This window comes from Lycorma delicatula, chromosome 3, assembly GCF_047948215.1.
Source record: "Lycorma delicatula isolate Av1 chromosome 3, ASM4794821v1, whole genome shotgun sequence".
In the NCBI taxonomy this organism is placed as follows: domain Eukaryota; kingdom Metazoa; phylum Arthropoda; class Insecta; order Hemiptera; family Fulgoridae; genus Lycorma; species Lycorma delicatula.
This window is the reverse complement of record NC_134457.1, coordinates 27948715-27967443: the sequence shown is the minus strand read 5'-3', so window position 1 is coordinate 27967443 and position 18729 is coordinate 27948715. Positions and strand designations below refer to the sequence as shown.

The following is an 18729-nucleotide window of genomic DNA, read 5'->3' as shown; positions in this document are numbered from 1 at the left end:
ATGAGTGATCTGGATATAGCAAATAGCTAATTGAGAATTGAAAGAAAAACTTTCGGAAAATGCGCACAGATTCTCCATCGATTTAAATAATTTTATAAATTAGATTATAGATAGATTAAAAAAACTAAGAAAATTTAAATCTTTCTTAATTTTAAATTTCACTTCAAATTTTATGTTTGTTAGTTAGATTAGCGATGAGAACAAAAAAAAAATCAACACCCTGTTAAATCAACGTGATATATATGGGTAAAACCAAGAATAATCCCTTTGTACATTTGGTGAACATTCGGTATTACTCCATGAAAACCGAATCTTTTTCTGAAAAAGGAAGAATATTTTACAAATATAAAACTAGCAGTTAAGAAATATTCAGCTAAACATGATCGTATGTGAAGGAATAGGAATGCCAAGTGTTCGTACACGAATCTTCATAAAAGTCGTCTCCGAACGAAGTAATAATTAGCCGAAGTAGATTTATTAAGCAGTTATCTGCATTAAATTTTCATCTTAATTCAAAAACGGGTTTATCATTTTTACCTCCTTGTACGAAGTATAGGAGTATTGTGATCACGAAAAATCTTGGTTTTCAGATTTCAACAGGAATATTCATTTTGACCATCCCTGAATCAGTTTTCGTTGATTTCAGCGTGACGTCTGTACGTACGTATATATCTTGCATAACTTAAAAACGATTGGCCGTAGGTTGTTGAAATTTTGAATTTAGGTCTGCTGTAACATCTAGTTGTGCACTTCCCCTTTTGATTGCAAACGACTGAACCAAAAGTGTCCAAAAAGCCGTAATAAGTCCTCATTGAGAGCTTTTCAACGATGTATCATGTAGTACATATTTCATTAGTTACAGAGTTATAGCCAAATGAAAGTTTAATTAATGAAATGTTTGCATCTTACAAGGGGAAGGCACATCAATTCGAATCAGACTTCATCTCCTTTCTTTTTTACCCGTTTTTTAGTTTATTTTTTTAACTTTTTTTTCATTTAAATACATTGATTTATTAATAATTATTAACCCGAGATTGTAAAAAACTACTACAAACAATTATTCAATAATAACAATAAAACAAAAAAAAAAATCAGAAGTTATTAATAAAAAAAAATCTTATGTATTTTTTATTTTAAAAATCCCTTTCAGCACGCCGAAAGGCGGAGGTAGATTTCATCTTTGCTAAGTAGGATAAAAAAGATATCCACCTTAAAGTTAAGAAAAACTTCAAATTTACTCAGTAGTCTAATGAGTGCATATGAAAAAATGTTTCACATGTTTAGCACACGATGAGCCCCTTCTTCTTACAATTCCAGTAACATTTTGGTCATCCCTTGCCGTAAGGATTGGTCATATAAAAAATTGTTTCTGATAAAACATTTAGGTAATACTTAGAGGACTACTGACCACTTTAAACCGATTCGATGCTGTGCCTATTAGAGAGGTATGATATATTTTTGTAATAAAAACCCCATTTTTTCCACCCACTGGGCCAATGGTTGGTGATATCAAAAAACCGCTACGTAGATAAGTTTTAGACCCTTATCAAAAGAATAGCAGGAACTTAAATCAAAATTCGATATTTGACTTAATAGGAAAGTTATAGCGATATCTTGTTTTTTTTCAAAAACGCAATCCATTTCCACCCCGATGGTTCGATTTTGCCCGTTAACGAAATCGACCGAGATTTTGTCGTTATATTTTATATATAAATTTAAAAGTGATTGGCGGAAAATTACGGCAGTTTTCGTGTTTACAAGAAAGTGAAATATATAAATGTACATGTAAACTTTTGAGTTGACGGTGGTTTTGTGGATGTGAAACGCGAAGATATGTCGAAAATTTCAGGAAGTCGAACCACGGTACCCATTACAATAGGTAGCCTTCTTATGAAATCTACCTAAAAATGTGTATATGTAATTTAATAGGTGTAAAAGGATGTCATGCGATGTCCACATCAGATTTTTAATATTACATGACTTCACATCCAATTAAATGTGTTAAGTAGTTGCTGATAGTTTCCATTATTAGTGATGTGTATGTAGATCTTTTGTAATATAATATTTACTAATCTGACAAGTACCTAAATAATAATTAATAGTAATATTTATTATATTATTTATTCATCAAATACCCTTATATTTCATATAAATTTTTATATATTAATAAACGTAAGGAGGATGTCACAAATTTGTATTTAAATTTTTTTATTGATTATAATATTTTTAATATATGTAAAAAATTGTTGATTATCATTGAAAACTTAGTTTTGATTAAAACGGTTTTTTAAATTTTCTATTAACATGTTACTGTTAAAATGATGCCATCGTAAATAAATAAATAAAAAATAAGGTTTAATTTAATAAATAAATGCAGTTTGTTAAGACAAATTTTTAATCTTCCTAAAAACGTTTTATGGGTACTAAAGCGAAGAAAAGCACCTGAATCTTCCCTTTACTACTAGTGAAAACTTTTGTTTAGTCAGCTTTAACCACTCAGACTCAGACCGAACAGAAGATATAGTTTTTATTATACTATTTGTTTATTAATATATTTAAAAGTTTTTTTCTCTTATATATCCCTCAATGAAAACAGTTTTTATTTATTCACTTTTTTTTTGGTGAAATTTAATTAAGTTAATAAGAATTTTTTGATTTATTTTTATAAAATTTTGTTTAAATAAAATTAGTTGAATACTACTTGTCTTCAAATTATTTAAACAGAAATATTATCTGAATAAAAACTAATCCTCTGAGAGACAGATTTAGGGACAGTATATTTTCTATAATACAGTGTAATGCAGTCTCTAAAAGTAAAAACAGTAATTAGAGTAATGTCTTCTCAAAATATGCATAGAAAAAAAAACAAGCTTATTTACCGACTTTAGTTTCTTATTATAAATTATTTGAGTAATTTTAATTAAGCTGAGAAATTTATATTTCGGTATAATACAGTTATTTAATTTTTTACTGAAAATAAATATAAATTTTGATAACGGACAGGCGAACTGTTGTGATAATCAAACATAATTCCCTTGTAGGCTTGTAACGGCAGTTAAAAACAACCATAAAGTATAATTGCTTCATAAATTAAATTAAATTAAAAAGCAATTTAAAAAAATTGTAAATAAATGTGTGAGATTAAACAATTTCCAAAATTTAAAATGATGAAGAAAGTCTGGTAGCATAAACCCTTTATAATTAAAAACGATTAATTGGTAGTGTACTATGAGTATAGTTCTGTTATTGGTGTTTATTAGGAAACTACCTAATTAATTTTCTTATTTATTCTACTTTCCAAAGAGAATTTATTGGATATCAATTTCTTACCTTATCTTTATCCTTTTCTTATTCTAAAAAAAAAAAAATACTGTAAATTAAGGACAATTATTTATTAAATGAAATCCTGTCATTACTTTTTTCTAAATTAATATTTTACTGAAAATTCTATCAATTTTTATCAGTAGGTTAAAGAAATTCTTTAAACATTTTTAAATACGTAAAGAAACGAATATTTATTTATAAAAGAACATATCCTGACTTACTGTTTCATCAACGCCCAACAAAAACTATTGAAGATAAATTGATGAAAATGTATAAACACGTTCTTCTGACGGTATGAGTGCACAGTAAGAAAGATGTTTTTGAAAATTCCCGGTTTAAACGGGTAAAATTAAGTAACAGTGGAATTTACTATATTTTTAATTTCTCGGTAACAAATGAAGAAGATATTAATGTGAGTTTTGGTATGTGTAATCTTCACGTAAATATCTAAAAACCAATTTCTAAAGTTTTTTAAATTTGACATTGAAAGGGAAGAGAAAGGTAAAAAAATATTTTGAACGATGATTGCAAATTTTGCCCATTTCGGACTATAATAAACGAGATATTCATTTGATTTGGACTTGCAAATACTTTTCAAATAACTATCTAAAGACAGTACTTTTCTAATAACTATCTAAATCTAAAACAGTATTAGATTTTTTTAATTTTATTATTTTAAGGAGTAAAAAATATAATTTTTTTTTAATTTTTGCCATTTTATGCTACTGCATAAATTGAATCAATCTCTATATTATTTGGTTTTTAGTAAATTGTGATGATAATATATGTTTGTAATTCTCTAAATATGTATTTCACGAGCGAAGCCGCGATGGGAAATATAAAAACCAATTTGTGGGTCCTATACTGACCAAACTCTTGCTCTGAAGAAATTACAGTACAGTGATAGTTTTCATAAATTGAACAGGCTTTAATTTTTATTTAACATTATAATTCTTACGAACATGAGTTTAATGAACATAGGAGGCGGATGATTGGTGGGCGGGAAGTTTATGTAACACGGGAGGACTGTAGTCGGGATGTTTTAGTCTATCTAAACATTACCTATCTAAACAAATTACCTGACCGGCTACAAATCCCCTGACCGCAACGGGAAACGCATGTAAACATACAACGCGGGCGAAATGGCGTCGAGGATTCCCCATATATATTTTTGCAGCATATTTTAAAATAGCTATACGTTAACAATGTCAATGTTTATTCCATGAAACTATATGAATCTACATAATTGGTATATTATTTTAAGTTTAAATTTTAAATGTGTGATAAAATGTTTTTAATAAACTTTACTTGAAGTATATTTCTATTTATTCTAACCGTAAATTTTTTTTTTTTTTTGATTTCAGGAATACAGTCTTGAGCAACGGTACGTAACTGGCTTTAACATTTTTCTGTAATTTCCTTTTAAATGCTAAAATAAGGTAACATCTTGTCGTCGAATGGCTTCGACGGCACGTGGCACTTAATAACGTTGTAGTAGCCTTGAGAAGGGGTGTTGTCGTCGATTGGCTCCGACGGCTCGTTGTAATTAATAAACTTGTGGTAGCCCTGAAAAGGACCGTTTTTTGCGTTAGCTCTGAGAAGAGCTGTTGGGTCTGGAAGCTGGTCTCCGGAAAGTTGCGGCTTGTTCATTGAAATCAGACCGGGCTCCCCCTCAGCGGCAGTTGGGTCACCACTACAGCGTGGCAGTAGTGGCCCCCAGACCCCTGCTGTGCCGGAGCGGCGAAGTGGTTCTCCCAGAACGATCCCACGCTGGGCCGGCTCTTGCAACTGACTCCGCTGGCCAAGGCGATTGAAGCCCAGCGAGCTGGAGCGGGAAGGTAGCTTTCGCGTCCAGCGGCTCCCTCAGCGATCCGGCCAGGCCTACTGCTCCGGCGGGGATGTTGGCATCCGCCGAGAGGTCCCACGTTGAGGCGGCCAAGGAACTTCTTCTGTCATCTTCTATCTTCTTCTTCTTGTTGGTCTTCTTCAGGTGGTGATCGACGATGAATTAAAATTGACTCTCATGTATGCTCTGTTATTGGAGCCTGAGAGTGGTGGTGCCGCAGTGCCGCTATGGTGGGAGATCTGCGGTCATCTGCGCGGCGGGAGTGACGCTTAACAGCGTGCCAAGTCAGCTGATTTGGAAGTCGAGAGTTCCAGCGTTCAAGTCCTAGTAAAGCCAGTTATTTTTACACGGATTTGAATGCTAGATCATGGACACCGGTGTTCTTTGGTGGTTGCGTTTCAATAAACCACACATCTCAGGAATAGTCGAACTAAGAATGTACAATACTACACTTCATTTACACTCATATATATAATCCTCATCTGAAGTATTATCTGAACGGTAGTTACCGGAGGCTAAAACAGGAAAAAGAAAGAAAGAATAGTATACTTTGCTCCCGCTGAATCTGAGCTGCTACCGTCATCATCCACCGATATTTAACTAGGCATATATGTGGTAACAATCTAAAAATCTTTATAAATTTATGTATTTACAAGTCCTTTTCATATTATTTTCAGTTATATGTGAATTTAATTTAAAAGGGGACCTATGATTATTTCTTTTATTTGTAGATCTAGACCACCTGGAGTCATATTTTTATATAAATATAAATGTCGTTCTAAAATCCCTGTCCTTTGCATCTTTGATTTGATTATACAAAACAAAACTGTTTCTTATTACCAGTAAATATTTCCGAGTTCATCGTAATTTGTGAATTTTTGAAATGGTAGAACGAGACATACATCATAAGTAGCTACCTATCACTTATGACTAATCCATTCCTTTTATTGGCAAATAAAACTACTGTTCAGAATCCCACTGAAAATTCTTATAAATATAAAAATACAGTCATTTTTGTATGTAACATTTTTGGAATAATTTGTTCAGAGTAGAAATTTGTATGCCTTACTTTTTTCATCGTTATTAATATTTGTCTAAGAAAACAAGAAATCATCCAGAGAGGAACAAAATTTGAATTTAAATTTTAAATCTCATCTTTTAAGTTGCCGTAAAAATTTATTAATATCTAATAAAAATTATTATTACACATCTGTTTTATCTATTAACATATTTAATATTAAAAGCAAAGAAATTAAAAAAAATATGTATCTTTTTTTAAGAGTTTTTACTTGACAACCGGTTATCAGAACAAGTTAAGTTTTATAAGTATATCCGTTATATGGTAAGAAGTATCTTAGGATAAATAAAAATAAGTTTGTTTTCTCATTTGACTAATGGAGGCCTTTTTTCCTATAATTTGTTTAGTATTATTCCTGACCTCAAAAACAATCCTTTATACGACATTTCTTTTTTACTTTCTTGTACGAAGTAAAGGAAGTTTTCTGATACTTCTTTCGAAAAATGTCAGTTTCCAAATTTCAACGGAAATATCCATTCTGACCATCCCTGAATCCATTTTGACTAGTTTCTGCGTGACGTCTGTACGTACATATGTTTTTATGTATGTACGCACGTACGTATGTATCTCGCATAACTCAAAAACGATTAGCCGTAGGATGTTGAATTTTGGATTTAGGAATATTGTAACATCTAGTTGTGCATCTTCCCTTTTGATTGCAATCGACTTGACCAAAAAAGCCCAAAATCCAAAAGATTTGGGTTTTGGAATCTTTCTTAACTGCAGTAATAAGCCCTCATTGAAAAATTTTCAACGATATATCATAAGTGGTAATTATTTTTATTGGTTGCAAAGTTATAACCAAATAAAATTTTAATTAGTGAAATATTTGGATCTTACAAGGAGAACGAACATCGGTTCGAATCAGACTTCATCTCCCTTTTTTAACTTTTTTTTTAATTTTAATTTATTGATTTATTAATAATTATTAACCTCTGATTATAAAAAAAAATTAGGATAAATTATAATTCAATAATAACAATAAAAATAAAAAAAATGAAAAAAAATATTAGAAGTTAATGAAAAAAAAATTTGTACTTTTCATTTAAAAAAAAAAGTGTATATGTAATAGAGTAGGCGTACAAGGAAGTCATGTGGTGTCCACATCAGATTTTTTTCCCTGGCCGCACAACAGTGTCGTTATCAGCGCTAGGACAGAGTATTATTATTGTAAGCAATTAAAATTGACTTATGAATTAGACTGATGTAAAACCCTATTCCGTATTCTAAAAATAAAAAAAATGTCATAAATAGCTTAATCGTACTATATAAAAATCAAATACAATAAAAACGGACGTCCGTAAGAAATCGTAAAACATTCGATAACGTTGTCTCATTGTTTCCTGACATATATCGGAAGTTAGCCCTAGTTTAACCCCGACGCAATGCCGCATAATAGATATAGTCCACAAGGATGTGATGTACAGTTAGTTGGCAGTCGCAGCGAATATAAACGGATGCGTCGGTCGGAGTCATGAGATATCCGTGTGTGAGCGTGCCCTATAAGCAAACGACAAATAACAACCTCCTCTCGATGGTTATTCCTGCATGAGGTGCTCCACGGTGATATTCTTAACAGGACGATATTTATTGTTGATGGTAGTATTCTGTTCACTTTGCCATTCATCGGATCACTGTTTCTGAAAACAGATAAGATGATCATAAACACGATTTGTGAAAGGAGGGAGGCTGGAAACGAGTCTCTTTTGCCCCATTATCAACGCGCTCATTGCCTGAAATTCCAATACGGCTGGGGATCCAGCAGTAGCTCACAGTTGTGTTACGCCGAGTCATTTCAGAATTAACAGACCAGTGGTACTGTAATCGTGCCAGATGGCAGTTTCTTTTAATCTTTTGATGTTGGTTGTTTTATGTAATCTAATGCTTCTGCGTGTTCGTTTTATCGTGCTATGTTAAAAAAAAAAAAAAAAAAAATGTAATGTTTAATTCGGGTGCTACTGTAATTCGTGTTGTGGTGGTGTAATGGGTGTATAATATGTTTCTACTTTTCATTCTTTATTATTCCACGTAACGGAGAGAAAAGTGTGGAACATAACGTTGTTCAGTGTATGAAAATTATACTGAACAATTATTTGCCATTGTGTGGCTGAAAATTGTTCGGGGTAGTTGTTTGTTGGAGAGGTTATGACCTCTTGCAGGGTGGGGACTGAGTTATGCTTAAAAAGCGGGTCCGGCTCCACCTGATACAATTGCAATAAAAAAAGAATTAAAATTTTAAGGTGTTTTCGACCGTGTGGTGTGTTTTCGAAGACGACAGGTGTCTGGAGTACATGCCTGTAATCACCTGTAAGTCTTCATAGAATCTGAACAGACTGTGAAAATGTCGGGTTAATTACATTTAAGGCCTTATTAATAGCATACAGCTTGAACGAAAACACTGGCGATACTGGGAAGGCCAAACACATATGTTCTATTGCCAACCACAAATGCACAACCTACAGAATTACTGTTTCTAAAATACGCTGTCTATAATATTATATATATTTCGGGTTTATATGTTATATATTATATAATATATTTCGGGTGTAAATAATTTTTTATTTATTACTTGCAATGAATGAAATTTTCTTGTATCTAATATTAACCCTGAGTTCCAATCTATTGCTTATTTCTTTAAATTATTCTATTATGTTTAAACACATTTGTCTTAAATCAACCTCCAGTTGTTATTAAGCAACTTCAGAGTATGTTTTCTGTTCTACATCGGATATAGTGTAGTAATTTACTTATAAACATTCTAAGATAGAATATTTGGTTTATTTTAGCATATTGTAATAAGCTGCGTATTATTGCTGTATATTTTATTTGTAATTAATTATTACGGATGGCTTTAAAGAAAATATCTGTATTGTGTAATATGTAAATATACTTACAACTAAAATAATGTAAGATGGTTGTTTCTCCCGTTGAACTCCCAATAAAACTCTGTCGCTATGTTTAAAGTAAAACAATAAATATCTAACCGAATGAAATGATGTCATTCTTCATTTATTCGTTAGCTATAATTGTCAGTATTAACTTACGTCCATATGCAAAGCTATATAGTTAATTATCGCGTGTTATATCATCCTACCGGTCGGTATAAATTATTCATTTTGTTCGATAAACAGTTTCTTTCGTATAAACACTTCAAGAAGAATAGACAAAATTCCTAAAATTAAGTCATCATTGACTGATTTACGAGTAAATTTTCGTAGACTAATAAATATAACCTTTTCTTCTTTAGCGATGTTTAATTAACGATAGTAAAGATTTCATTAAAGCACATTTTGTTTTAAATTGATCTTTCTTGTTACCAGAAGCTTATACTTTAATAAGCTACCTTTCATTATATTATAAAAAATTATTTTTTATAAGTGTATAATTTTCAAAAAAAAAAAAAATAATAATAATTTTGAAACAAATATATAAGACAATACAGACTAAATAGCTGCGAAGAATTGTAGTTGTTCATTTTATAAAGTAAAACGTTCGTGGATAGATTTACATATCTTAATAAAGAGCTGTATGTAATTTCTTTACAACACATTTCATGTGAAATTATTTTTTTGTTCAAATTTTACCGAAATTACCATTAATAGTTTTAGTTCTTATTTATTAGAGTCCGCCAGATGTGTAAAGATTGAAAATTAAGTAAAAATTTACTTTTATCTTTTCAATGCGTTGTTTTAGTTCTTTATTTTTTATTTAAATTGACAGAAAATGTTAACATATTTAATTAATTTTAAAATCCCGTTTATTCACTATTTGTTACATTCAGTGCTAAGTCGGTAAGTGCTGGAAGTCGAGAGTTCCAGCGTTCAAGTCGTAGTAAAGTCAGTTATTTTTATACGGATTTGAATACTAGATCGTGGATATCGGTGTTCTTTGGTGGTTGGGTTTTCATTTAACTACACATCTCAAGAATGGTCGACCAGAGACTTTACAAGACTACACTGCTTTTACATTCTTACATATCATCCTCATTCATCCTCTGAAGTAATACCTTACGGTGGTGTCGGAGGCTATACAGAAAAAAGAGATTATGCCGACACACGTACGATTCGTCAGTATACGGATTCATCGTAATGTAACTAAACATAACCTACGTTTTCTTACGTTGTGTAATTAACGTTAAAAATAAAAATTTTGTGCAATATGTTATATATAAAAATTTGGCTTTAGAATCCCCAAAATGTTCGCAATATTTAAATATTTTAGAGTGGTAATAAGTAATTCAGAGAGTATTGAGTGTTTTGGTGTAGTGGTTAAAACTCTTCATCGTAAATCAGCTGCTTTCAAAGGCAGTTACATTTATACGGATTAGAATACTAGATCGTAGATACCGGTGTTCTTTGGTGGTTGGGTTTTAATTAACCACACATCTCAGGAATGATCCAACTGAGACTGTACAAGACTACACTTCATTTGCACTCATACATATCATCCTCTGAATTATTATCTGAACAGTAGTTACCGGAGGCTAAAACAGGAAAAAGGATAATGCATACATGCAACTTGCGTGGTAGTATAGCGGCTTTTCTATCTCTACTGATGGGGGTCTGAGTGTTATTGCTGACTGTGTATCTTATATTAAGAACATCAAAAACGTTTATATTTCTAACTGTGCTGTTCATTTGTAGTTACATTGGCGGAATTTCAAATTTGCGTGACTTCCATCACTTTTTAAAGAGGATCGATTTATAATAAATACAATCATTTTATAAATTATTTGTACTTCAATTAGTCTTGATTAGATAATTATGTTTTACATTTATTTTATAATCATGTATTGATACAATTATTTTCATTTAAAATTAATACTTTTCGGCGATCATTTATAACCTTTATTATTCTTTAAATAAAAATATTAATATTTTATTTCTTTTTCATTCACGGAGCCGAAATGCCAACACACCGTTTAAAATTTTACTAAATAAGTCTTCATTATTGTTAATTATTTATTACTGTACATTGTTACGTCATCACATTTCAACATTTTATAATTACGAACAATTTTTATTCATAGTCATTCAGAGTGATAATAAGTAATAATTATAATGAGAATCCATTAATGTATTTTTTATAATATTAAACTATTATTTAGTATACAGTTAAAAAATAAAAAATAATAAAAATAAATATATATATATATATATATATATATATATATATATATATACTCTTTCTTAATAATTATAGAGAAATTATTAATTTCAGTAGCGAAGCGTAAAACGATTGAAAAGTTTGGAATTACAAATAATTACTTGATCTAAAATTATACAGATAAATTAGAACTGTTTAATCATCTTGACAAATTATTTTTTATATTTGTCTGTATATACTCGAATATATATTAAAAATAACAACAAAGTTATTCTTTGTGAAAAAAACAATTGTTTTAAATATTTGTCCAAAGATATCTTTGAGGATTAGGAATCATTTATTACGAAAAAAATTTGATGTGGACACCACATGACTTCCTTGTACGCCTATTAAATCACATGTGCAATTTTTTTTTTAAATGACAAGTATATAAAATTTTTTTCATTAATATCTTCTGATATTTTTTTTATTGTTATTATTGAATTATTATTTATCATATTTTTTTTTTACAATGAGAGGTTAATAATTATTAATAAACTAATACATTTAAATTAAAAAAAAAGTTAAAAAAAGAAAAGAAGGTGAAGTCTGATTCGAACCGATGTGCTTTCCTCTTGTAAGACCCAAATATTTCATTAATTAAAACTTAATTTGGCTATAACTCTGGAACGAATGAAAATAAGTACCACTTATGATATATCGTTGAAAAGCTCTCAATAGGGCTTATTACTGATTCAGTCTATTGCAATCAAAAGAGAAGTTGCACAACTAGATGTAATAACAGTCCTAAATCCAAAATTTGACCATCCTACGGCTAATTTTTTTTTTTGAGTTATGCGAGATATCTACGTACAGACGTCAACGTCTACGTGAGAGATACGTACGTACCGACGTAAAACCGAAAAAAGTCAAAATGGATATTTCCGTTGAAATCTGAAATTTTTCGCGATCACAATACTTCCTTTAGTTCGTACAAGGAATTAAAAAAGGCGGAAGTTTTAAATATAAATTGACAGTAAGAATTGAATATACATCGGATTTTCAGCAAAAAATTACGAATTAAAATTATTTTTAAAAATTATAATAGATTGAAAATTTGCTGAGAACTTAATGAAGGAATCCGATTCCATGAAATCATGCCTCATCAACTTAATCAAAATTCAATCAAAATGAATAATGAAAAAATTATTCATTTTGATTGAAACACTTTGATTCAATTTCCAGAATATTAATTTAGTGTAGTACAGTAATTTAGATGTAGGTACAAGATAATTTTTACTTTTGTGGCATCAAAACTCTAGAGCTATGCTGCAAAAAGGAAAATATGGTAATCAGTCAAAAAATGGCGTATGATTTTTTTTGCATTTCTCGACGTTTAATGACCCAGGATCTCAAAAAAAAAATTTTAAAAAAACCGGTTTTTATGAAATTTGGCACAGAGAGTAACGTATAACAGGAAATTTCTTTGTAATAGTTTCGGGTCAGTATTTGCCGAAGGTAGATTAGCCCCAAATCTGCACCTTCCCCAAATTGAATGATTAGGCCTCTAGGGACCACGCACACAATGAATTACGCACGCACGCAAACAGAATTATTCCAGTATTCTCTCATTCTGCTACTTTTTTCTGTTTTCTTTCTTCAGTCCATTTTATGGTGGTCTTTTGGCTTTCTCTGGGAGTCTACAGTTTTTTTTTATTTTGAGTTTTCTGAATTGATCTTGATCTATTGTGTTTTCGTTTATGTTTAATTTTTTAATGTATTTATCCACTCCCGAGAACCATATGAGTTTTGCTACATTAAATCTATCGAAAATTTGTTTTATAAGTCTTTGTGGATCCATTCTGTACAAGTGGCCGTAAAATTGTAACCTTCTTTCTCTTATTGTTTTTTTAGATTTTGTCTATGTTTCTGTAAATTTTGTTTTCGCTTTTCAGTTTGTCGATTTTGTTTTTAAAGTTTGTGCCTTAAATGTTCCTTAGGATTCTTTTATCTACTTTGAAAATTTCTTTATCTGAAAATGTTTGGAGTCATTCGGCTGCATATAGGGCTTCGGGTAAAATGACTGTTACAGTATTTTGGTTTAGTGTTATAAGATAGTGATTTTTTACTGTAGGTGTTTCTTGCATGTAACTTAAAAGGCGAGATTCATTTACTTAATTCTTTCTCTCCTTGTTTCTTTTTCTAAAACCTTTGGGATTATGATTTCACGAAGATATTTAAATTTTGGAACTCTTTGAATTTCTTGATTTTCTCTATTTTGATTTTGTTTCCGTATTTTGTTTTTATTTTCCGTATCGTTTTATGGTTTGTTATCTTCTTATTTATTACATATTTATTAACCAATTTTTTTATGTCTTTCTAAGCAGTGCAAGTGGCCCAATAAAAATTCTTTGGGGGGAATATTGGAGAAGCAAAGTTTAAAAATATCGATTTTTTTTAATTAAAAATATTTGTTGTATCATTTTTCTATTAAATAAGAATAAATAATCATTGCCAGGAAAGTATGACAATTTTCTTGTCAGGTATTTTCGTTTTGAAATAATAGACAAAAAAGTCTGGAAATAAGCTAATAAATTAAATACATTTTTTTTATAATACACAAATAAATTATATTTTAGCTTCTTTTAAATATAACGTACTGAAATTTCAAGCAGGAAAATTGCCTTCCGTACACATTTGGATAGGAAGTTAATACCTTCCAAAAATGAGCTTAATTCAAAATAAATAGTAATAAAAGGTATTAAAGCTGCATTTCATCTTCTAAAAAATTTATCTTAAGCTTAACAGTTTAAAAACTTGTAAAAAGAACTTATGAATATGCCAAATAAACCATATATATATATATATATATATATATATATATAATAATAATAACAACTGTAATTTAATAATCAAACGCCACATATATGAACAATTATAATAATTAAAATTAACAGGCATTATATTTGTCATTTTTTTAATTATGTACATATCTCCAAGAAGCCTCCAATGTTTCTGATAAAAGCTGAAAAAAGCGAAATTAATAATTTTGAATTACTAAAAATAAAAAATAAAAAAGTACTTTACCAGGTAACCGAATTAATACGAGACAGATATACAATGCGGTTCAATAAAAGCAATTAATTCAATCAATTTTTGTATTTATTTTTTTCTTTCAAAAACGGTTAGCCATGACGTAACATAAAAAAAAACAAGTAAAAAAGAAAATAATGCTTTAATTTTCCTTCAGACCGCATAATCAACAAAATTAAACTTGTGAAAAATAAATGATGTTAGAGAGGTCATATCGAAATAAAAGAGATAATGAAAGAGGACAATAAGACTCAACGTCCATGGTAGGCGTAGAAAACTTCTACTCTTGAAATTATTAAAATGTTTTACGCATCGTTTTTTTTTTTTTTTCTTTTTTTTTAGTTCTAACAGAATAGCAGATTCTACGGAAAATAGAAATCTCCTTCCTTATTTTCCATTACCGTTATTAGGTCCGTAGGTCGCAGTAATGCAACAAGTTATTTTCTCTTATAATGGTATGCGGTATTTCTGAGTGTCATTAAAATTATCTTCATTAGTCAATACGGGAGGTCCGAACCTTTTGTGTTAACATCTGTTAAATTACAAAAGACCTTCAGAATTCTGTGCTGCACTACTGAAACCTTTACACTATTATTTACCAGTAATTTCGCAATTGCGAATTGGATACGTCGGTAGACAGCATGTCACACATTAGTTGAATACCTTCACAGTTGTTCTATACCTTCGTTTTAATTACTCACCTGTTTCATTTCTGTTTTGGCATCAATATTGGTATTTTTACTTCTCTTAACAACGTATTAATACATTTCTTTGTTTGAGTTACATGTTTTTCGTATTTTATTTAATTCTTATTTTAATTATATGAATGAGAAAATTAATTAACGAACGAGAATGAACATTATGTAATTTTAAATAAATATTACATAAATGGTGTAGCAAATCTAAACCAAGCTTTGCTAATTTTCTATAAATAACAGATATCAGATAGCTTTATGAATAATACTATGTTATTAATATTCAAATAAACTAAATTTGTTGAAGGTAGCGAAATTTTTTCTGAACAAATTGTCATTTTAATCATTCAGTCACGATATCAAATAAAAGAAAGTTTAAACGAAAGATTATTATTAAAAATTTAAAAAAAAAAACACTTAGCTGACAAACATTGTTCTTTACACATGATTATGGATTTTATACTTGTAAGAATTTCTATTAATATGAACTTCCGTGCAACACGATCGAAGAACATCATTTAAATCTGTATAAATATAATTATTATAATTTTCTGAATTACTTTTTTTGTCGTCACTAAATGTATGGATATAATTTATTGCTTTCTTATTAATTTCTAGTAACTTTCTAGCAGCTTTCTAAACAGTACATTCGTTAGCGATGCAGCATTGAATAAAATCCATTTCTGAGTATATCAGTTATTTTTTTTTTCTGGTTTGGTTCCATCGTGATTTTGTATTATACTAACAAAACCCCGTTTGATTTTGAAAATCAGAAAATTTGTTGCGAAGATGTAACAACATTTCCTATTAAACTGTTACATCGAGAGTGTACCTAATTCATGCAGTTAGCCTTCAACCTTGTAACAAATAATCCGTTTCAATTTTGAAAATCAGACGATTGTTTGCAGAAATATTAGAAGAGCACTCCATTACACCTCCCAAAACAGCGCCCCAGGAGCACTCTGTTTGTTACCATTTGGTGGTGATCATTGGTCTCTCTCTTTTTCTGTTTAGCCTCTTGGACCACCATAAGGCATACTTCAGAGGATGAATGAGGATGACTGACATGCATGAATGTACGAGGGTTATTTTTTTCTCAAGGTCCGATCGGTCACGACATTAAAACAACAGTGAAAATAAAAAAAATTGTATTTATAACAAGTACTTCTTACATAGTTACGCTAATTCTCTACATAGTCGCCACCCCGATTTAGACACTTGTCGTAGTGTGGTACCAACTTTCCAATACCCTCGTCATAGAACGGAGCCGCCTGTGTTTTCAGCCGTGTTTCTACGCTGGTCTGCAGATCGATATCTGTGCCAAAATGTTATCCTCCTAGCCAGCGTTTCATGTGAGCAAAGAGGTGAAAATCGGATGGAGCTAAGTCCGGGCTATATGGTGGGTGAATAAGAATAAGCGGAGAGGAATGTTGTCATCAGGAATTGTCATTCTCCATGACAATGCTTGGCCGCACACTGTATTGTCGTCGTATTCTTTCTTTTATAACCAATCATAAGGTGAGAATATTTCTTATCATTATCAGGCACGAAATTCCAACCAATCGAATATTTTGTTTTTTAATCAATCATAAGGTGAGAGTATTTCTTATCATTATCAGGCACGAAATTCCAACCAATCTTATTCGTTGTTTTTTAACCAATCATAAGGTGAGAATATTTCTTATCATTATCAGGCACGAAATTCCAACCAATCGAATATTTTGTTTTTTAATCAATCATAAGGTGAGAGTATTTCTTATCATTATCAGGCACGAAATTCCAACCAATCTTATTCGTTGTTTTTTAACCAATCATATGGTGAGAATATTTCTTATCATTATCAGGCACGAAATTCCAACCAATCTTATTCGTTGTTTTTTAGCCAATCATAAGGTGAGAATTATTCTTATCATTATCAGGCACGAAATTCCAACCAATCGAATACTTTGTTTTTTAACCAATCATAAGGTGAGAATATTGCTTATCATTATCAGGCACGAAATTCCAGCCAATCATATTCGTTGTTTTTTAGCCAATCATAAGGTGAGAATAATTCTTATCATTATCAGGCACGAAATTCCAACCAATGTTATTCGTTGTTTTTTAACCAATCATAAGGTGAGAATATTTCTTATCATTATCAGGCACGAAATTCCAACCAATCGAATACTTTGTTTTTTAACCAATCATAAGGTGAGAATATTGCTTATCATTATCAAGCACGAAATTCCAACCAATCATATTCGTTGTTTTTTAACCAATCATAAGGTGAGTGTAATGCTTATCATCATCATCATCATCATGAATGAAATTCGCAGACTGCGCTGTAACAAAGAAGCTCCTGCAGCTTTTTCGTTGGGAAGTGTTTGATCACCCATCATCCAGCCCGGACTTGGCTCCATCCGATTTTCACATCTTTGCTCACATGAAACGCTGGCTAGGAGGATAACATTTTGACACAGATATCGAAATGCAGATCCGTAGAAACACGGCTGAAAACACAGGCGGCTTCGTTCTATGACGAGGGTATTGGAAAGTCGGTACCACTAAGACAAATGTCTAAATCGGTTCCAAATGTTAATTTTTTTAATGTTGCATCAAACCTTCAATTGTGTATATTTAATCTACATTTATACTCAAATCTGCTAGGGTCTGCTAGTTTAAAATAAATAGATATTTAAATTTTTGATCTAGATATATAATAATACTGTGTACATATATAGTTTTTTTACAATTCTTCATCTTATTCATGTGAATTATGATGATTGGGAATATGTGCCGATTTAAAGAATTGTTAAATTTTTAACTTTTACTTAATAGCTTATTCATTTTGGCTATTTCCGGTTTATACGATTAAAAAAGCAAATGGTTTTTGTTTATTTTTTCTTTTTCTACTTCTATTATATTGTTTCAGTAGGTGTATGAAGCAATATATATATTTTTTTTCCGGTAATCAGTTTATTTATGTAATTATTATTAACTTAACACGTCTCGTGTTTAACTTGTTTGTTTTATTTGTACATAAATTTTAGGATCAGAAGAAATAATAAAATTTATTGTTTGTTTGGATAAACAGAGAAATTCTTTTTAAAATAGCTGTATATTGTTAATTTTTTTTCGAGTGTGTGTCTTAGCGATATTTCTAAGAAAAGCTATTTTTAAATTATTATTTTTGGTTATTATCTGAGTTAATAGAAACATAACTGGTTTTAAATTTTCATCATTTCATTTTAATATTACAAAAAAACGTACGAATATTCATAAATCTAATTAATTTAGTTTGAATATTAACAGATTTTATAGAAAATTAAAGTTTAATTATTATTGTTTACAGTCGTATATCATTTATATAGGCGTAGTATATGGTATATATTTACAGTAAAATATTATGGTAAAATGTACAGTGTATTGTAATATACATAAAAACTTACTCGTATTTACGGGGAAATGAACAGTTTAATTTTAGTAAACGAATAATATGATTATATTTTATTCAAACAAATAAAAAAGTTATATACATATAAACGTTGTATTTAACACAACTTTTGATTTTTAGTTATAATTAAATTACGCTCAATATTAAGAAAAAAATTATTTTTACTTTCCTG

General features: G+C 30.1%; 1 protein-coding gene across 2 annotated transcripts in view; it reads left to right on the top strand.

The window, feature by feature from the left end:
• LOC142321485 (high affinity cAMP-specific and IBMX-insensitive 3',5'-cyclic phosphodiesterase 8-like) overlaps positions 1–18729 on the top strand; it is a 1158933-nt gene that overhangs the window by 360493 nt on the left and 779711 nt on the right. For both annotated transcript variants that reach the window (XM_075359602.1, XM_075359603.1), the window contains exon 3: positions 4689–4708. The gene's annotated coding sequence lies outside the window, so the exon portion shown is untranslated. The remainder of the gene's footprint in view (positions 1–4688; positions 4709–18729) is intronic.